At 39.8% G+C, this 22,366-nt stretch overlaps 1 protein-coding gene across 6 annotated transcripts in view; it reads left to right on the top strand.

The window, feature by feature from the left end:
* Window positions 1-22,366, top strand: part of STAG2 (stromal antigen 2) — a 143,228-nt gene that overhangs the window by 2,988 nt on the left and 117,874 nt on the right. The window contains exon 2 of one of the 6 annotated variants that reach the window (XM_047715230.1): window positions 8,968-9,056. The exons of the other annotated variants lie outside the window; for them this stretch is intronic. The gene's annotated coding sequence lies outside the window, so the exon portion shown is untranslated. The remainder of the gene's footprint in view (window positions 1-8,967; window positions 9,057-22,366) is intronic. 6 annotated transcript variants of the gene reach the window in all.

Below are 22,366 nucleotides of genomic sequence, written 5' to 3'. Positions count from 1 at the left end.
ATAATTTTAAATATGCCCTTTGGATCTTATGGACTTTATTAAAATTCTTAAAGATGGCCATTTCTTTGTTTTTAACTGAATTCTTAAATTTTCCGCTTAACAAGTAGTTGTGTAGGGTGACAGTTACATTGCTTAATTCTTGATTTCTTGCTAGTCTTTGATACTTCCCTATCTTTGGCTTTTTGTCACTGTTTTTACTGAGCACAGTGTCTTCTTATAGTTCTTTTCTGAAGATAATAATTGGAGGAGGGAGGGTGGGAGGTAGAGATGAAAAAAAAATGGCCTTGAGTTGATTGTAGCTGGGTCATGACTACAGGAGAGCTCATTGTACTATTATTCTTTCTTCTTTTTTGTGTGTACTTGAAAATTTCCGTAATTAAACAAAAAAATTGAAAAAAGATTTCAAATTGTCTTGGAATTTTGGTGTGATGACATAAAGTTTGTATTTACGTATCAGTTACTGCATGGAAAACTTGTCCTTGTATATAAATACTTACACAATGCCTGATATATAAACTTTGAAAAAATACTTAAATTGAACCAATATAGGATAAGCAACATAAGTTCTTACAAATTGGCTGTACTTCAAATGTTTGTAACTTAGTCTGGATGTGGTCAACTTTTAGTTTCTTTTTTTAAGGCTTTGAAAACGGGAAAATTCCATTCTCAAAGTTTGTAAATTCTGCTTCTTGTCTATTTCATTAAGTTGGAGTTACAGTGAGTCAGTATGAAAGGGATTTACTATTAATAGGAGGGGCTTTGGCAGTTGCAGTAAGTGACAGTGGAAGGGATTTGGGTGCCCTAGGGCGCATTCCTGGTAGGAAGATAGAGGTAGGAGTTGAATTCAGTTTCAGTATTTGGTGTTTAATGAATGGGTAGAGAGGAGGATTGGATAAGAAATGTACTTATTAGCCATTCTTTCCCACTGTGAAATAACTAGCATTCCAAGGTATCAGAGACTGGCAGTGGGGGTGGGGTGGGTTCTTTTTTTTGGGTAACTGATACGAAAACAAATGTTTACTTATAAAATGAGTTAAATCCCACCTCTTTAAGGATTTGGTGTTGTAGTTAAAAGTTGATATGTAAAATATTCTAATGTGTTCTATAAAGGACATTCTGACCATTAACCATCGGCAGTAAAAGTGCATTGCAGTTAAAATAATCAGTTTCCATAATTAGTATATTTGTGAATTGTTCCTACACTCTTTGAAGGTAAGTACCTTATTTTCTGTAGTTTTGTGTTGTTCAGTGTCAGGCTTTTTACCCCATGAGATGTATTTTTGAATATATGTCAAAGTTCTAAAGGGAATCCAAAATAATAGATATTTAATTTTTGTGTTGGGTGAAGTGTGTTCCCTCATCATTATTAAAGCAAAATTCCACCCTAGTCTAGGAACAGATATCTCATAACTGTTAATATTAGTCTGTATATTCACATTTAGCATTTTAGCTTTAGAAGAATGTTATGAGAAGACAGATTACATTTGAATTCCTATTTGTATGCAAATCTTAAGTAGGTGATGAGGATTGTGGCTTCAGATTTATTGTGGCAAGGTAACAGTTAAACGATTAAGCCAACAGATTATGAGTTTGGTAACTTTGAAGTCTGTTTAGTTAGGATTTTTTTTTTAAGTTCACACACTCCAGATTTTAATGAAATTAAATCCTATATTTCTCATTATTTCCTTTTTCAATCTTGCCTTATTGACTGGTGGTTGTCTGAGGACCTGTATATTAAAATGGGTAGGGAAGGGTGGGGAGCAGGCTCAGGCTCAAATAAATTATCTTTCGGGAATATAGTGTTAGATGTGAAAATATGCCTTGGACAGTTTAGTAGTGCTTAATATTCTGCATGTTTAACTGATGCCACCCACAGTCATGTGTGGGAAGGGAGTAAACAGTGAATAGCGTATTCTTTTTGCTTTTGGTTCTTTATAATAGGTGGAAGACTCCAGATTTTGATGCTGCAAGCTAACTTTGAGTTTAAAATTTACATTAAATGGACACAGTGATCTGTTCATTTTATCTTAGCAGGATAATGTTCACATCTCTTTAATGTGGTGACTTTTGTGCCTCACATGTTCAAAAAAAAAACCAACCTGGTCTTGTATCAGCATTTTGAAATTGCTATTAGTAGATTATTCAGATACTTGAAATGACAGTTATTGTACAGTGGAGCACTAGTGTATACCTATTTTGGAAGTTGGGGACCTTAGCAAAGGAAAGGGATAGTCCCAGTTAGCTATGGGTATCAGTATATACTGAAATGTGATTAATTACTGGAGAATAAAGAAGAAACTTTAATGATTTAGGCTATTTTAAAACTTCTGTACGTTTTCCTTTTGCAGTTTTCTACATTTGTTCCATGCATAGGACTTTTAATTTGTGGTTCAGTACTGTCCCTGTATAATATTTTCTCTGTATCTCTGGCTGTCATGGGTGTTGGTTATTGCATGTTCTTTCTGTTTGGTGAAGATAATGTGAGAAAACAAAATTGTCAGTTAGATTTTTTTTTATAACATATCCTGGGTTGCCTGCTTTGCATTTAATCGAACCAAAGTTTATATTTATTCAGTGTAAGTGGTGTTGCTTGCGGAGTTTTGAATATGTGCATTCTAGAAAACAAACTGCATCTCTTTAGCAGCTGTGGTAATCTGCTACCTGAACTGTGTTCCTAATGTATGCTTGATATAGTTCTCTTTGATACAAACCAGAAGAAAACAAGAAGTCTTTACGTATGGTTAGTCAGGAGATTATTGAAATTGTTTTATACTCCCCATTCCTCCAAAGGAATGGGTGAATAATGTTAATGCTGTTTCTTAAAAATTTTTTAATTGGAAAATACATTACTAGGATTGATGAGACCAACTAGAGAGATTACTGTAAACTCTGAATAATCTAGGGTACACTCAAAGGTAAAATTCCTTTTTAATGTCGCACTGTTATTAAAGGGAAAAAGAGTAAGTCCTGTTTACACTTTTTGCATGCATAACATTGGTATAATGGGATTTAACCTATAACTTGTTGAATCCTGAGATATTCTAAGAAATAATTTAGTTTGAGTTCCTTTTGAATGCCAATAACTGTTTCAACTTTTTTTTGTTTTAACATTTTTAATTTAATTTTACATACCTTGCAAGATAGGTGGTTATTGTCATTTTACAGATGGGGAAATTGAGACTCTCAGAGAATAAATGACTTGTCACATGATAATAATTGATGGTCTGAATTCTGACCCAAATTAATTTGGCCTCAAAACCTTGGCACTCTTTTTTTTTTTTTTTTTTTTTTTTTTGTTGATGCTCATTAGTTTCCCTTAACTAAGTGGTTTAAGTCTTGGGTTATCTACACAGGGTTAGATGAGTTGCTGCCTAATGAAAAGTCTAAACTTTGTTTTACACTAAAAGATTAGTTGAAACAAATCTGAGCTTTGTTTTTCTTGCATGTGCTCATTATACAAAAGTTTGTGCGATAATATGATGAATTGTGTTCTTGATTTTTTTTGGGGGGGTGGTCATGCTATGGTAGATAGAGTGGTTTCACTGAATTTTTGCCCTGTGTCATTTATGTTCTATACAGGCTAAGTGTGTCTGAGAATAGTTTCCCAATCTTTCAGCTTGTTTATTGAGCAGTTAGATTTGAAATAAAAATTTATTTTTATAAATAAAAACGACTATTTTATAATTCACTGCTCTGATTCTGTAAGGGCAATTTGTTGTTAGTTAATGGTACCTTAAAAATAATTCTCTTGTGTTAGTATTTCTGTTTGCTTCTAATTGCTATTCTAGTTCATCTTTGACTTTATTAAATTTTCTTGTTCTAATTTGTATAGGTAATAGTTAATATTGGTGTCTTTGATCATTAGTAGGTTCATTAGTGATCAGTGACAGGAATCCTGGTCTCAGCTTTGCTTTTCCTCTCTTCTTTCTGCTTCTTATAAACTACAATTAGAACTTTTCTTACCTGAAGGACTGCTAGATGTTGGATAGCTGGCCTACAGTAAATTAGTGGAGATGAGGTAAAACAATGTATAGTGCTTTTCATAGCCATGAGTCAAATGTATATATTTTATGTTAATTGTTCCCTTAAGCTTCATTCTGTGGGAGATAATTTTTCCAGTGATGCAGTCTTCTTCTACCCCAGATTCTTTGTTCAATATTGAGTCTTTTCATCTATATTTACCTCTTTGTACTCCCAAGAATAACAAGACCCTGGTGTTCTACAACAGGATTATGCCCCAAGGCATCCATTGTATGTAATGAATTAGTTTCTCCTGTGTATCTGGCAAGATGCTAGTTTTGTGCCATTCTTGGGAGAATTCAGGAAATGGTCATTCAAATAATTTTGAGTTTTGTGGTTAATCAACATTGTGGAACCCTGGATGAGAAGAGCTGCAGAATATTAAGGGCCTTGGTTTGGTGCTAAGCAGAGTTTTACTTTTTCTTTTTAAAAAAGATTTATTTATTTATTTATTTATTTATTTATTTGAGAGAGAGAGAGAGAGAGATCACAAGTAGGCAGAGAGTCAGGCAGAGAGAGAGGAGGAAGCAGGCTCCCTGCTGAGCAGGGCCCCTGATGTGGGGCTCGGTCCCAGCACCCTGGGATCATGACCTGAACCGAAGGCAGAGGCTTTAACCCACTGAGCCACCCAGGTGCCCCCAGAGTTTTACTTTTCAGTTACTTTCCTGTCAGTAACCTTAATATAGCCTCTACTAAAATTTACATATAATAAAATATGAATGCAACTGATAATATTGCCATCTCAGGATAAATTGGTTAGTGTTGATTGCAAGCAGTTAGTGCTACTTAGTTGTTTCAGAAAATTGAATGTGGGAAGTTAAATGCATAATTCATTTGTAAAAAGAAATATTGTAGAAATTCTGTTCATTATATGATTCAAAATTTTTATAAAAAGTATTTGACAGTAAAAAAAAAGTATTTGACAGTGACTAACATTAGCAATAGTTAACACTAACTGAACTCTTACTCTCCATCAGACACTGTTAAAATGCTTTACATGTATTACCTCACTTAATCTTCATGACCTTGTTACCCATTACCATATGATTTATTGCTCAAACCAGGATACTTTTGCGCATGAAAGGGGACACTAACTAGATGGCATTCTGGGATAATAGTATAAACTGGAACTGTCCCAGAGAAACTGGGTGTATGATGTCCCTGATTAATACTCCATTTTTCAGGAGGAATCTAAGGTATAGGGAAGCCAAGTACCTTGCCTGATTAGTAAGTGATAGTAGGGGATTCACAACCTCTACAGTTTATTTGAACGTGAAAGTGATTTAAATGACTTTAAACAGCCATGTTCTGAGAGTTTATTTTTACTCCTGGGGGAATTTCTGTTGGTGTGGGGTTGATTGCAAAAGACAAGAGACAGTTTTTAAAATTCTTCCTAGTAGAATTTCCAGTTGTCTTTTTTTAAGTGACTATTGGACTTTTGAGTGACTGTTGAAAAACAACTTCTGAGGTCCACTGAAATAAAAAAAAGAAAAAGCCAAGATAACTAGTTTGATTGTTTAAGTTGTGTTTTTCTTTCTTTTTTTTTTTTTAAAGATTTTATTTATTTATTTGACAGAGAGATAGATCACAAGTAGACAGAAAGGCAGTCAGAGAGAGAGAAGGAAGCAGGCTCTCCACCGAGCAGAGAGCCCGATGTGGGCCTCGATCCCAGAACTCTGGGATCATGACCTGAGCCGAAGGCAGAGGCTTTAACCCACTGAGCCACCCAGGCGCCCTAAGTTGTGTTTTTCTTACGTATTATTCAGACTCCCCTTACTGTTTTCTTGGGAGGAAATGTTAAATCTGTGCTATTTCTTGGGGGTTCTTAAATTTCTTCTCAGAAGAAAGCTGAAAGAAATAATTTTGTGACTGGGTAGAAGTGGTGTTAGAAAGAAAAAGGTACAGTTTAGAGACTTATTTCAAGTTAAACTGATCCTGTAACATAATTTGAGAGTTAAGTCTTATAGACATTGAGGTATCATTTCTTTTATTTATTATTTTATTTAAAGGTTTTTATTTGACAGAGAGTACCGAGCCCCTGCGACAGAGAGCGCACAAGCAGGGGGCGTGGCAGAGGGAGAGGCAGGCTTGGGTGGGAGCCGGATGGGGTGGGGCTTGATCCCAGGATCCTGAGATCAAGACCTGAGCTGAATGAAGATCAAGGACTGAGCCACCCCAGGAGCCCCTGAAGTGTCATCATAAAATCAGTACTTCCTTTTTTGGGGGTGACTTTTGTAGTTGGCTTCTGTTCCTGCTTGTTTATATTTGTGATACATCCCATCCCCCCAAAATGATTACTGTAGGTTAATTCAGACATTTAGAGAAATAATTTTAGCATAATCTCAGATTATACTATATTGTAAACTAGGATTTCCACCCCCCTTTTTTTTAGTGGGGGTAATTGTTAGCTGATCTTCTGTTTAAAAATTATTTTTTTAAAGATTTTATTTATTCAAGAGAAAGAGCGAGCACAAGCGGGGGAGTGGCGGAGGGTAAGGGAGAAGCGGGATCCCCACAGCGCAGGGAACCAGACATAGGGCTCCACTTGGGGCTTGGTCCCAGGACCCTGGGATCATGACCTGAGTGGGAAGGCAGACGCTTAACTGACTGAGCCAACCAGGTGCCCCGATAGAGAGCTGATGTTAAGAGGACTAAGTTTTTTCATACTTGGCTGTTTTTTGGCCATTTTAATATTTCATTGAGGAATTTGTGTGTTTTTTTTATCCCTTAGCTAGGTCACTTTTGGAGGTTTTGTTGGTGCCAATATTTTACAAACAACTGCAAGGTTATTAAGTGGGTCTACCTAATTTTGCAAGTCTTTTCTTTAGTTCATTAAATCCATCATGAAAGTGGCCCACCATATCTGTGGGCCACATAGTCACTGATAGACAAAAGGTTATTTTTTGTGGATTTGGTTTATTATATGAAATTAATACAGTTGGGACTTTATTTATTTAAAAGATTTTATTTATTTTTATAGAGAAAGAGCCTAGGGGTAGAGGGAGAGAGAGAAACTCATGCAGACTCCCCAGTGAGTGGGGAGCCCGACATGGGGCTCAATCCCACGACCATGAGATCATGACCTGAGCAGAAACCAAGAGTCTGACGCTCAACTGACTGTGCCACCCAGGAGCCCCTACAGTTGGTATTTTAAAAAGCTGTTGCTTGTTTTTAATCTAGGACTGCTCAGCGGGTAGCTTGCTTCTCCCTCTCCCTCTGCCTGCCTGCCACTCCCCCTGCTTGTGCGCTCGCGCTCTCTCTGTGTCAAATAAATAAAATTAAAAAAACTACACCAAACACTACATACTGGGATTACGGTATATTAAAGAATATTAGGTTAAAACCAGTAGCCATCAATGCAGTTGTTTTTGATATGGTGTCCTTAATTTGAGATTAATGGCAAGAATTTTTTTTTTAAGATTTTAGTGGGGCTTGAACTTACAACCCTAAGATCAAGAGTCACATGCTCTACTGACTAAGCCAGCCAGGTGCACCTGGTGACAAGTTTTTTTTTTAGTTTTTAGTTTTTTGTCAGAGAGAGAGGGAGGGAGGGAGGGGAAGCAGCAGGCAGAAGGAGAAGCAGGCTCTCTGCTGAGCAGGGAGCCTGATGTGGGGCTGGTTCCCAGGACCCCAGGTTCATGACCTGAGCTGAAGGCAGAGGCTTAGTCCACTGAGCCACCCAGGTGCCCCAGTGACAAGTATTCTTTATTTTAAAGATTTTATTTATTTATTTGACAGAGAGAGAGATCACAAGTAGGCAGAGAGGCAGGCAGAGAGAGAGGGAGAGGAGGAAGCAGGCTCCCTGCCGAACGGAGAGCCGGAAGCCGGAAGCGGGACTCGATCCTAGGACTCTGAGATCACGACCTGAGCCGAAGGCAGAGGCTTAACCCACTGAGCCACCTAGGCGCCCCAGTGAAAAGCTTTGGGTGAAAAATAACGATTGAGGACTGTAAGTGAAGCCTTGGAATGCTTCAGTCTTGGGTGGTTGTTTATAAATGAAGTTAAAAGAGCCCATGTTCATCCCCCATGTTTTCCAAAAATCGAGATCTTCTAAATGATGTTATGGTTTTGTGTAAAAGCAAAAGAGGCAATCGGCAATGACTTTTTTTTTTGAAGATTTTATTTATTTATTTGTCCTGGAGAGCTCATGTGCAAAAGCAGGGAGAGCGGCAGGCAGAGGGAGAAGCAGGCTCCTTGTGGAGCTGGAAGCCCAACGTAGGACTCGATCCCAGAACTCCAGGACCATGACCTGAGCCAAAGGCAGACGTTGAGCCACCCAGGTGCCCTGGCAGTCACTGTTACATGGCACTCTTGTGTGTCTTTATTTCACTTTCTAAATGCTTGCTTTTAAATAGGAATTTTAGGGTGCCTGGCCGGCTCAGTTGGAAGAGCATGCAACTCTTAATCTCAGGATTGTGAGTTCAGGCCCCATATGGATGGGTGTAGAGATTACTTAAAAATAAACTTAAAAATAGGGATTTGAAGTTAAATGTGTTTGTGTGTTTAACTTTTTGACTTTGAAGTCTATGTTAGAATGTTAGCTTAAAGTGTCTTTGTAGCAGTATATGATACTCATTAAATTCGTTCTCTGTATATGAAATATATAATTTAGTTTTGATATATTTAAAGTATTTTCCATTTCAGAATGGGGTTATATGATCTCCTCTTTTCTTGGATCTCTAATCTTTTCCCCCTTTTTTAAAAGCAAGAAGAATTTTTCCACACTCACTGATGTGTCTACTGCCACAAAGAACATGGTTAATATTCTCTTACTAAAAAAGGTCTTTTTTGTGGTTTAAAGAAATAGTATTAAAGATAGTTAGGAACATGAACCTTTGAGAATTTCCCTTTTACACTAAAGAAATAGAGAAAATGTAGGAAATATTAGCAAAGCCATAATATTTTTCTTTTGGGATCTATCCTTCTCTGTTTCCACTACTTGCTCAGGCCAAAAGACATTCCTCAGACTTTATTCCTGGCAGGAGAATTGAGGAAGTGGTGGTAGCCATGGTTGGCAGAGAAGCTGAAGCATGAAGGTATGTTTTTGAAAAGCAAATTTGTCAATGACAAATGGATTTTTCCAGCTCTATGTATATGTACTTTTTTGAGTTTTGATTAAATATCAGTGCATAAAGTGAGCAATTCATTGAGGAATATTCAGTAGTTGCATTCATATCTGGGTGTTCAAAATTTCAGAGGGATTATTTGGACAATATGGGATTATATTAGAAAAAATTCCTTTTTAAAAAAATTTATTTATTTATTTATTTGTCAGAGAATGAGAGAGAATATGCACAAGCAGGCAGAGTGGCAGGCAGAGGCAGAGAGAGAAGCAGGCTCCCTGCTGAGCACGGAGCCCAATGCGGGACAGGATCCCAGGATCCTGGGATCATGACCTGAGCTGAAGGCAGCAGCTTAACTGACTGAGCCACTCAGGAGTCCCAGAAAAAATTCCTTTTTAAAAAAAGATTTTATTTATTTGTTTGACAGAGTTAGCACAAGTGGGCAGAGTGGTAGGCAGAGGGAGAGGAAGAAACAGGCTTGAGCAGGGAGCTGGATGGGGTGGGGCTTGATCCCAGGACCCTGGGATCATGACCTGAGCTGAAGGTAACTGGTTAACTAACTGAGCCACCCAGGTGCCCCTAGAAAAAAATTCTTCAGTGAGGAATTATTTCCTAAACTTTTGAAGTTAGGCTGAAACGCAGGCATCCGGGTTGCTGCATGAGAACAGCAAGTCTAACATGAGAGGTAACTATTTGAGTGTGTGTATAAATATATAGTGCTTAAGTGTACAGTATTGGTGAATATTCACATTTATCTCTTATAAGTAAATTATTAACTTCTTCAGACTGGGAATTGTGTTTTCATCTAATTTTGAATTCTTGTGTCATGTGGTATGTTATACAGATTCTTAAATGATAATTGAATTAAACCTTAGGTTTTCTAGAAATTTAACTCTGCATTATAATTACATTATTAATATTCATATTAAAGAACTGTGTGTTGGAAGAAAAGTAATTAATTTCCTCTAGTTGGCTTTGCAGTGAAGATGAACTTTATAGGATATCATTTACAGCATCTACTAGATGGCAAGTTGTAGTACTTTTCTAACACTGACTTTTTTATTTCTTAAACAACCTTGTTATGTAGTTGGTGGTATTTTCGTTTACTGAGGTTCCAGAATGGTTAAGTGACTTGCCCAAGTTCACTCAGCTAGTAAGTGGCAGAGCCTACTTTTAAATCCAGTTTTACCCAAGTCTAACATACTTCTTTATGTGGTGATACACTGCCTCCCAGTGGGGTGATTTATAGATTTCTTAGTGATAACTTTTTTTTGGGAAGGAAAAGAAAAGGAGACGATAATTGGGGTGCCTGGCTGGCTCAGATGGTGGAACATGCGACTCGATCTCAGGGTCATGAGTTCAAGCCCCACATTGGCCATAGAGCTTAATTTAAAAAAAAGAGAGGGGCCTCTGGCTGGCTCAGTTGGTGGAGTGTGCAACTCTTGATCTCAAGGTCATGAGTTCAAGTTCCGTGTTGGGCATGGAGCCTGCTTAAAAAATAAATACAGATTTTTTAAAAATGGAGACAATAATCCAAAATTGTTGAGACCAAGGAGGAAGTTAAACTTCTCAAAGTAGTCTGAGGACTTTTGGCAATTAAGTAGGAGAAAGGCTTGTTTTTTCCTGCTCTGAGAATTAAAACACATTTTTAAAAATTTATTTTTATGTTTTAAAAGATTTTATTTATTTATTTGAGAGAGAGCATGAGCGGTGTTAGGAGTGGAGGGACATGCAGCTTCCACTCTGAGTGCAGAGCCTGACTCTGAGGGGCTTGATCTCATGACGCTGAGATATGACCTGAGCTGAAATCAAGAGTCAGATACTTAACCAACTGAGCTACCCTGAATTTATTTTTTTTTTATTCCAGCTTAATTAACATTCAGTGTTATATTAGTTTCAGGTGGATAGTATAGTGATTCAAAAAATTCTATACATTACCTAGTGCCCATCACAATAGGTACTCTTAATCCCCTTCACCTATTTCACCCATCTCCCCTCTGGTAACCATCTATTTGTTCTCTATATTTAAGAGTATGTTTTTTTGTTTGTCTCTTTTTTCATTTGTTTTATTTCTTAAATTTCATATAGGAGTGAAATCATGGTATTTGTCTTTTTCTGACTGACTTCACTTAGGATTATATTTTCTAGATCCGTCCACGTTGTTGGAAATGGCAAGATTTCATTCTTTACGGTGCCTGGAAGGCTCTGTCGTTAAATGTCTGCCTTAGACTCAAGTCATGATCCCAGGGTCCTGGGATCAAGCCCTGCATTAGGCTCCCTGCCCAGTGGGAAGCCTACTTCTCCCTCTATCACTCCCCCTGCTTGTGTTCCCTCTCTCTGTCAAATAATTAAATAGAATCTTAAAAAAAGATTTCATTCTTTATGACTAATACTACACACACACACACACACACATATACATACACATATACCACATCTATCTTTTTTTAAAGATTTTATTGTATTTTCTAAGTAATCTCTACACCCAGCTTGGAGCTGAAACTTAAAACTCCAATACAGGAGTCGCATGCCGCACCAGCTGAACCAGCCAAGCGCCCCTCCACTACATCTTTATCTGTTTACCTATTGTTGGACAGTTGGGTGCTTCCTTGTCTTGGCTATTGGAACTAATCCTGCGACAAACATAGGGGTGCATCTTTTCCAATTAGTGTTTTTGTATTATTTGGGTAAATACCCAGTAGTGGAATTACTGGATCATATGGCAGTTCTATTTTTAGTTTTTTTGATGAACCTCCATACTGTTTTCCTCAGTGGCTGCACCAGTTTGCATTCCTACAATCAGTGATCAAGGAAGGATTCCTTTTTCTCCACATCCTTGATAACACTTGTTGTTTCGTGTGTGTGTGTGTGTGTGTGTGTGTGTGTGTGTGTAAGATTTTATTTATTTGAGAGAGAGTGAATGAGAATGAACAGGAGGAAGAAGGAGAAGCAGACTCCCTGTCAAGCAGGGAGCCTGTTGTGGGGCTTCATCCCAGGACCCCGAGATCGTGACCTGAGCTGAAGGTAGAAGTTTAACTGACTGAGCCTCCCAGGTGTCCCTCTTGTATTTTTTTTTTTTTAAGTAAACTCTACTCCCGTTGTGGGGCTTGAACTCATGATCCTTGAGATCAAGAGTTGCGTGCTCTACTGACTGAACCTGCCAGGTACCCCATTTCTTGTGTTTTTGATTTTAAAAAAAATTTTTTAAAGATTTTTATTTATTTGACAGAGAGATCACAAGTAGGCAGAGAGGCAGGCAGGGGGGAGGGGGAAGCAAGCTCCCCATTGAGCAGAGAGCCCTATGCTGGCCTTGATCCCAGGACCCCAGACCATGACCCAAGCCGAAGGCAGAGGCTCAACCCACTGAGGCACCCAGGTGCCCCTTGTGTTTTTGATTTTTTAAAGATTTTTATTTATTTGAGAGAGCGTGTGGGCATGTGCGTTAAGGATGGAACGGCAGGAACAGGGGAAGGGGCAGAGGGAGAAGCGGACTCTGCCCAACAGGGAGCCTTATGTGGAGGCTCAATTCTAGGACCCTGAGATCATGACCTGAGCTGAAGGCAGGTGCTTAACTGACTATGAGGCATCCAGGCACCCCTCTTCTTTTTTAATTTTTTTAATTTTTAAGATTTATTTGATGGCACCTGGTTGGCTCAGTTGTTAAGTAGCTGCCTTCAGCTCAGGTCATGATCTGAGGGTCCTGAGATCGAGGCCCACATTGGGCTCCCTCCTAGGTGGGAAACCTGCTTCTCCCTCTCCCCCTGCATGTGTTCCCTCTTTCTGTGTCTCTCTCTGTCAAATACATAAATAAAATCATTAAAAAACAACAAAAAAAGATTTATTTGAAAGAGTGAGCAGGGGTGAGGGACAGAAGGAGAGGGAGAGAGAATCTCTCAGATCCTCTTGTGGGGCTTGATCCCACAACCCAGAGACCTGAACCAAAATCAAGAGTCAGACACTTAACCTACTGAGCCACCCAGGCTCCCAGAAAGGTTTATTTCTACCAGTAGCTGATAAAGGATAAATCATTTTTTTTTTTTAGATTTTATTCGTTTATTTGTCAGAGAGAGAGGGAGAGAGAGCGAGCACAGGCAGACAGAATGGCAGGCAGAGGCAGAGGGAGAAGCAGGCTCCCTGCCGAGCAAGGAGCCCGATGTGGGACTCGATCCCAGGACGCTGGGATCATGATCTGAGCCGAAGGCAGCTGCTTAACCAACTGAGCCACCCAGGCGTCCCAGGATAAATCATTTTCAGTCTGAAGTTAACATGTGATGTTTCATATTTTGCAGTAAGCATCAAGTAACACCTAGAAGAGGTTTGGATGGGGGGAAGATGATAAAGTTTATTATATTCTACCTGCCGTAATCCTCAGAAATAGGACATCTGAATTAATTTTTAGTAATTAGGGATACCTGGGTGGGTTGGTCAGTTGAGTGTCTGCCTTCAGCTTGGGTGATGATCCCAGGGTCCTGGGACCGAGTCCTGCACTGAGCTCCTTGCTTGGTGGGGAGCCTGCTTCTCCCTATGTCTGCTGCTCCCCCTGCTTGTGTGCTTGCTTGCTCTCTTGTTCTCTCTCAACAAATACATAAATAAAATTTAAAAAAAAAGAAAAAAATTTAGTAATTAAACTTGTTATAAACTATGAAGTAAAATGTTATCCAAAGCATTGTTGGCATATAATCTCACTACTAGTGTTCCTACTAAAGGACAATAATACTAATAGGAACATCTGTTCAGGTAAATTGGTTTGAGTCCAGGCAACATTAGGTCAATTTGTGGTGGTGGGTTTTTTTTTTTTTTTTTCATTTTCTCCTGTTTCCATTTCTCCTGTTTCTGCTGCTTTTCCACTTCCAGTAGCTTTACAATTTCTAAAATTCCCCATGGGAAGTAGAAAGGTTTTGATAGTTATTTCCTTTTTTTTTAATTTATGTTATTACTACTAACACTGGATAACCAAATGCTAGACACTGAAATAGAAGTGATTTCAAAAAGTAACCCATTGGGGCGCCTGGGTGGCTCAGTGGGTTAAAGCCTCTGCCTTCGGCTCTGGTCATGATTCCGGGATCCTGGGATCGAGCCCCGCGTCGGGCTCTCTGCTTGGCGGGGGGAGCCTGCTTCCTCCTCTCTCTCTCTCTCTCTGCTTCTCTGCCTATTTGTGATCTCTGTCTGTCAAAATAAATCAATAAAATCTTTAAAAAAAAAAAAGTAACCCATTTACTTGGTGGCTCAGTTGTTGGGCATCTGTCTTTGGTTTGGGTGGTGGTCCCAGGGTTCTGGGATCAAGAGCCTTGAATTGGGCTCCCTGCTCAGCAGGAAGCCTGCTTCTTCTCTCCCTATCTCCTGGCTTGTGTTCCTTCTCTCTTGCTGTCTCTCTCTCTGTCAAATAAATAAATCTTAAAAAAAAAAAAAAACCATTTAATCCTCCCAGCAGCCCTATGAAGTAGGTACTTTTATTATTTCCTGTTTATGGTTGAGGAAACAGAGGTGTGAGTAAATATGTAAAATTGCCCAAGGACACTTAACTAGGAAGTAGTGGAGCTTTGATGTGAACCCAGGCAGTTTGGCTGTAGAGTCCATGTTCTTAATGCTGCTGATTAGTTGACAGTAATTTGAATGGTTTCATTATCTTGGCAGTATATTATTTTAAGTGCTGTCTTTAATTGTAGAGTGTGTTTGTTTATCCTTAACAGGAATTTTAGGGGTCAGCAGAAGATTGGGCAAATTTCTGATTCACAGGTTTCCCACCTGTAAAATAGGCACTATCCCATCTACCTTATGTTATTATTTTTTAAAAGATTTTATTTATTAGAGAGAGAGGGAGAGAAGGAGTGGGTGTGGGGCAGAGGAGAGGGAGAAGCAGACTCTCTGCTGAGCAGGGAGCCTGATGTGGGGCTCGATCTTGGGACTCTGGGATCATGGTCCAAGCTGAAGGCAGATGCTTGACTGACTGAGCCACCCAGGCACCTCTGTCTGCTTTATGTTATTATGGGGATTATTTAACAGTATTTTTCTGAGTGTTTTCTCTGTGCTGGACAATATGCTGAGGGTTTTGCCGGAATGATAGGTGACCAGATAACTGTAATAGTCTCAGTTTTTTAATACATTCCATGTGTCAGATACTTGACGTAATATACTACCTTCTTATATGGTGTAGGGGATGTTATTTTTAAAAAATTCATTTATTTGACAGAGAGAGAGAGAGAGGGAACACAAGCAGGGGGAGTGGGTGAGGGAGAAGCAGGCTAAGTAAGAGTAGAGCAGGGAGCCCAGTGCGTGGCTGGATCCCAGGACTCTGGGATCATGACCTAAGTGGAAGGCAGATGCTTAATGACTGAGCCACACAGGTGCCCTGCTGTAGGGGATGTTATATACTTAATTTACAGTTTGGAAAACTGAGGCCTAAAGAAACAAATGGCTGGAATAATTTGCTTCCTACCTCAGGGCCTTTGTATTTGCTGTTCCCTCTGCCTGGCTTGGTTTCTCACTTATTCAGGACATTTTTTTTTTAAGTAATTAGCCTTTCAGTGAAGTATTTTTTGGTCATGTTATATAAAATAATATCCTTTGCCTTCAGCATGCACTTTCCTCCTTAACTCTGGTATTGTGAGACTCACTAGACTTTTCTTTGCAAGCTGACCCTGAGTTAAACTGATTTACCCTTTTTAAAAAAAGATGTTATTTATTTATTTGTCAGAGAGAGAGAGAAAGAGAAAGGCCGAGTAGGGGAAGCAGCAGGCAGGGGAAGAAGCAGGCTACCCAATGAGTGAGGAGCCTGAGACAGAGCTTGATCCCGGGACCCTGAGATCCTGACCTGAGCCAGCTGAGCCACCCAGGAGTCTCATACTGATTTACTTTTTTTTTTTTTTTAATTTTATTTATTTATTTGACAGAGAGAGATCACAAGTAGGCAGAGAGGCAGGCAGAGAGAGAGGAAGAAGCAGGCTCCCTGTTGGACAGAAAGCCTGATGCGGGGCTCGATCCCAGGACCCTGAGATCATGACCTGAGCCAAAGGCAGAGGCCTTAACCCACTGAGCCACCCAGGCGCCCCATACTGACTTACTCTTTTTTTTTTTTAAAGATTTTATTTATTTATTTGACAGAGAGATCACAAGTAGGCAGAGAGGCAGGCAGGAGAGAGAGAGGAAAGCAGGCTCCCCGCCGAGCAGAGAACCCGATGTGGGGCTCGATCCCAGGACCCTGGGATCATGACCTGAGCCGAAGGCAGAGGCTTTAACCCACTGAGCCACCCAGGCGCCCCCTGATTTACTCTTAATGCACCACGGTGGGCATTCCCGGGAATAGTGAACTGCTGTGGCATGTGCTTGAGCCTGTTTGGGGGTGGGAGTGGGGAAGTCACAAAGTCTTGTCTTACAGTTTTTAGAAGACTTTTCTCATGACTTGCCTTCAATTCCAGGAGGAGCATGTGCACTCAGCTTAGTTTCTAGGTTCTGTGAAGCCTTTTATCTCTTAGTAGAGGTCTGACTTCCAGCTCCTTACTGTCTTAACTTTCAGTTCCCTCATTTTGCCTAAAGATTTGTTAATTGAGGTTATAGTGTATTTGTAATGAGCATAGTGTGGAGGTAGATGTGTTAGGGAGTAGGCCTCAGACAGGAGGATTCTTAGCTTTGCCACTTACAAATTAGTAGAAAATGACATACGTACAACATATGTATATGCAAATATACATGTGTGTTTAAAACACTGCCATGTATTGAAACTTCAATTATGATGCTTTAGTTAATATTTTGATAGCACATAAGTCATTATTTTATGATGTCCTGGAATGCATACCTCTTTCTTTGTTTCTACTTATTGAAAATTTTCTTGTAGTGATTAATGTAGTTGGAACACAGTAGTGATAATATTGTATGTGCTTTTGCATTTAAATGGTAGCTGATTTTGGAGAGAAAGAGTTGAATTAGATCTTAGATACTTCAACCTTAAGCCGATGTTATGCAATCAGAGTTCAGTAGATAGAAGACCAGGAGATACATGTTAGGGATTTCTGTGCATAGAGTATGTTGGCTTTTAGAGGGGAGAATTTCTAAAAAGGATCAGAGGGTGGGGGTGAAAACTCATTGTTGGACAGGAGAAAGAAGAAGGACCATTGGTAGAGAGTGGTCAGGGAGATAGGAGAAAATCTAGGAAAATGCAGAATAAAATCCCGAAGTGTCTACATTTGAAAAGAATCCAGGTGGCATGTTCTCTCCTCTGGGAGATGCTTTTAAATTATGTACAGTATAAAAACTAGTTCTGGTTATGTCAAGCTGAAATTATCTTTAAAACTGATAATAATCAGTGATTATCCTGAGGTAGATTGTTTTCTTTGTGGCATCTCTTGGGGGGGTGGGTTCTTCTTGCGCACTGGGTCCCAAGTTACCAGGAATAAGACTAAGCTGGGAAGTGGTCGAGGACAAAGGAGGGCATACTTGGCTTACTACTTTCTAAAAAGTCAAGTAAGAATTCATTGGAATTATTTTGTATGAAACATTTATGTCAGTTTGGATAATCAAAGAACTGATTATACTTAAATATGTGAGTGGTATTAGTACACTGCAATTTGATGTCCTCTGCAAAGCAGCTTTGATAATTATGATTGGATTCGTTAGAGTCTTATTTTGAAAAGGAAAATGTTTTTTTCTTTCTTCCCTCTGTACTTCTATGTGAAATAAAGTATATAGGTAACTTCAGTTTTCTTCAGGTTTTGTGGAAAAGTTATCTTGGGTAGAATAATACTAGACATGAATATCTTACAAAATTTTCCCACTTTTCTGCTTCTTGGGATAATATTATGAAGAGAAATTACTGTTACCAATCTGGAAAACTACCCACAATTCTAATGCTTTCTTCATACCAAAAATATTTATTTTTTAATTTTGGTAGACATAAAATTTTACCATTTTAAGTGTACTGAAAGTTCAGTGGCATTATTCATTGTGCAAACACTACCACCACCCATCTCCAGCATTGTTTCATCATCCCCTAATGAAACTCTGTACCCATTAAACAATTTCCTATCTCCCCTCTGCCCTCAAAACAGTCCCTGATAAACCAGTGTTCTCCTTTGTGTCTATGTATTTGACTATTCTAGGTACTTCATAAAAGAGGAAGCATAGAATGCATGTCCTTTTGGGACTGACTGACTTCACTTGACATAACATTTTCAAGGTTCATCTATTTTGTAGGATGTGCCAGAATTTTCTTCTCTTTTAAGGCTGAATAATAATCTGTTGTATGTATATAACACATTTTGTTCATTCATCCATGATGGATATTTGGGTTGCTTCCAACTTTTGGCTATTGTGAAGAATGCTGCTATGAATATGGGTGTACTAACACCTTTTTGAGTCCCTACTTTCAGTTCTTTTGTGTATATACCCAGAAGTATGATTGCTCCACAAATATTTGTCTAGTATGTGGCAGGCACTGTACTAAGCATTGGAGATAAAGCAATGACCTGTCCCCTGCCCTCAAAGAATTTAATTTGCTGGGGGTAAAAGGTATTAAATAAGCAGTTACAATTAAGTATGTTAAATGTTACAAAAGGGCAAGTACAGAGTGCCATGTATATGTTTTATATGGTTGTAATGTATATATTGTTAGTGAGAAGAATACAAAACAGCAAATGCTTTTCTATATTCCAGTATAATCCCCTGCAGTACCCTACTCCCTGCACCACTGCATGGAAATCTTTTCTGCTTTTTTTCACATTTAAAAAGTTAATGTCTTGGGGCGTCTGGGTGGCTCAGTGGGTTAAGGCCTCTGCTTTCAGCTCGGGTCATGACCCAAGGGTCCTGGGATCAAGCCCTGCATCAGGATCTCTGCTCAGTGGGGAGCCTGCTTCCTCCTCTCTCTCTGCCTGCCTCTCTGCCTACTTGAGATCTCTGTCTGTCAAATAAATAAATAAAATCTTTTAAAAAAAATAAAAAGTTAATGTCTTAAATTATGTTAATGAGGTTACTCTTGGAAAGCACTTGAGGATGGGACTGGTTTGTTGCCGGTGGTGCCAACTCTGTGAGGAGTGGGAAGAGGGGCTGGAGATGGAATCCAGTCACCATTGGCCAACGATTTAATCTATCATGCTTCTGTAATGAGGCCTCCATTAAGACACAAAAGATGGGGCGCATGGGTGGCTCAGTGGGTTAAGCGGCTGCCTTTGGCTCAGGTCATGATCCCAGGGTTCTGGGATGGAGCCCCGCATCAGGCTCCCTGCCCAGCAGAGAGCCTGCTTCTCCCTCTTCCTCTGTCTGCTGCTCTGCCTGCTTGTGCTCTCTCTCCATCTTTTAATAAATAAATAAATAAATAAATAAATAAAATCTTTAAAAAAACAAACAAACAAAAACAAAAGCCAAAACACCAGCGTTCCGAGAACTTTCAGGTAGGTGATACGGGGAGTGGTGAGCTCAGAGTAGGCAGGTAAACTTCGTGTCCTTTCTCTGTACCTTGCTTTATTTTGTCTCTTCCATCTAGCTGTTCTGAGAATTATATTCTTTTATAATAAACCGGTGAAGGGTTTCTCTGAGTTCTGTGAGTAAAAGGTTTCTCTGAGTTCTGTGAGCTGCTATAACAAGTTAACTGAACCTGAGGAGAGGGTCCTAGGAAGTTCTCACTTACAGCTGTTTAGTTAGAAGTACAGGTGACAACCTGAATTTGCAACTGTCCTCTGAAGTCCAGGGAGGCAGTCATGGGAATCTGCATTCTCTAGCTCATTGTCAGAAGCACAGGGTTTGCAACTAGTGGCAGAAGGTGATGGTGGAGAGGGCAGTCTTGTAGGACTGAACGCTTAACCTGTGGAATCTGATGCTATCTTGAGGTACATAGTGTCAGAATTGAGTTAAATTGTAGGACACCGAGCTGGTGACTGGAGAATAACTTGGTGCTCTTTGGGAAGAAAAACACATTGGAATTCGGTCTCAGCCAGTTGATCTGTACATATGTTTGTCTTCTTTTTTTTTTTTTTTTAAAGATTTATTTATTTGACAGAGAGAGATCACAAGTAGGCAGAGAGAGAGAGGAAGGGAAGCAGGCTCCCTGCTGAGCAGAGAGCCAGAAGCGGGGCTCGATCCCAGGACCCAGAGACCATGACTTGAGCCGAAGGCAGAGGCTTAACCCACTGAGCCACCCAGGCGCCCCATAATGTTTGTCTTCTTAAAAAAATTATTTGAGTTATAGTTGACATAAAATATTACATTTGGTTTAGGTGCACAACATAATGGAGCTTTTGCCTTTTTTTGTGCCATGCCATGAACTACCTAATAATTTTCTTGCTGTACGTTGGTGTGTCTCTTCCCTCTGTTTTAGATTGGAGGCACTGCTTCTGTGAGTAGTTTTGTGGTTTTTTTTCCCCCCTAATTATGTCCAGCAGTGGGATAATGCTGTCAGTCAGCATGAACTTTTTAAAGCTCTAAGTAACTAAAGATTTATTATTTTCCAATAGGATTGTACCCACCCAACAGAGCCACTGTAGCTGTGATGTATGTTAACTACACTATCCCTGCTTTGGAGATGTTATTTTAAGCAGTTTAAAAAAAATTTTACTTATTTATTTATTTGACAGACCGAGATCACAAGTAGGCAGAGAGGCAGGCAGAGAGAGAGGAGGAAGCAGGCTCCCCGCAGAGCAGAGAGCCAGACATGGGGCTCAATCCCAGGACCCTGGGATCATGACCTGAGCCGAAGGCAGAGGCTTTAACCCACTGAGTCTCCCAGGCGCCTCTATTTTAAGCACTTTTGCCAGTGATATCTCAGATGTCTTTAATTTGGGTTTCTTTATTAGCTAGAAGGAACATTTCCTCTTATTTTTGAGCAAGGTATTTTGAATGTGACCGACAACACGTAAGTTTAACCTGAGGGCCTTTTAATTATGAGTATGTTAATAGTTTTCAGGTTAATCACTGGTAGTAATGGTTTTAGTATTAAGTAGATATCTAATTATTTGAAATTGGATCTATGTATTATTTTGTAATGTCTATTCACTTTGTGTTTCTAGTTCATTTCAATATACAAGTAGCAGTTTCTTAGGAAACCGTCAGTAATCTATCCATCCTCTTGTCTAGCCCAGTAGTGCTAAGTTGCAGTCAGTGGACAGTTTGTAGATAAGCCGTGTTGAAGTGTTTTTTATTATTTATTTTTTTAAAAGATTTTATTTATTTATTTGACAGACAGAGATCCCAAGTAGGCAGAGAGGCAGGCAGAGAGAGCGAGGGAGAAGCAAGCTCCCCCCTGAGCAGAGAGTCAGACATGGGGCTCAATCCCAGGACCCTGGGATCATGACCTGAGCTGAAGGCAGAGGCTTTAACCCACTGAGCCACCCAGGGTCCCTTGAAGTGTTTTTTTAAACAGAGTATGAGACCAGGGGGAAAAGCCCAGATTTTTTTCTTACTGCAGTGTAATCTTTTTAGCAATGAAACCTACAGTGAAATTAAATTTTTATTACTTCAGCCTGTTTCTTCATAGTAATGCTTATTTTTAGTCATGAGCAGGGTGGATAAAGTAAAATAGGCTGTTAGACATTCTTTTCTTTTTTAAGATTTTATTTTATTTTATTTATTTATTTTTAAGATTTTTATTTATTTATTTGACAGAGAGAGATCACAAGTAGGCAGAGAGGCAGGCAGATAGAGAGGAGGAAGCAGGCTCCCTGCCGAGCAGAGAGCCCGATCAGAGAGCCCGATGCGGGGACCCTGAGATCATGACCCGAGCCGAAGGCAGAGGCTTAACCCACTAAGCCACCCAGGCACCCTTTATTTATTATTTTTAGAAAAGAGAGAGAGGGGACAGAAGTAGGGGGAGTGGGAGAGGGAGAAGAGGCTTCCCACTGAGCAGGGAGCTCCATGTGGGCTTGATCCCAGGACCCTGGGATCATGACCGGAGCTAAAGGCAGATAGTTAACGATTGAGCCACCCAGGCGCCCCTAGACATTATTTTGAAAAAATTACATGATTGGTGGGGCGCCTGGGTGACTCAGTGGTTTAAGCCTCTGCCTTCGGCTCAGGTCATGATCTCAGGGTCTTGGGATGGAGCCCCGGCATCAGGCTCTCTGCCTAGCGGGGAGCCTGCCCCCCCGCCTCGCCTGATTGTGATCGCTCTCTTTCTGTTATATAAATAAATTAAATCTTTAAAAAAATTACATGATTGGGGTGCCTGGCTGGCTCAGTGGGTGAAGGCTTTGCCTTTGGCTCAGGTCATGATCTCAGGGTCCTGGGATCGAGCCCTGCATCGCATTGGGCTCTCTGTTCAGCAGGGAGCCTGCTTTCCTCTCTGTCTCTGCCTGTCTACTTGT

The sequence above is a fragment of the Lutra lutra genome, chromosome X (assembly GCF_902655055.1).
Source record: "Lutra lutra chromosome X, mLutLut1.2, whole genome shotgun sequence".
NCBI classification, from domain to species: Eukaryota; Metazoa; Chordata; class Mammalia; order Carnivora; family Mustelidae; genus Lutra; species Lutra lutra.
The sequence above is the reverse complement of the archived record's forward strand: the minus strand, read 5'-3'. Positions and strand labels throughout refer to the sequence as shown.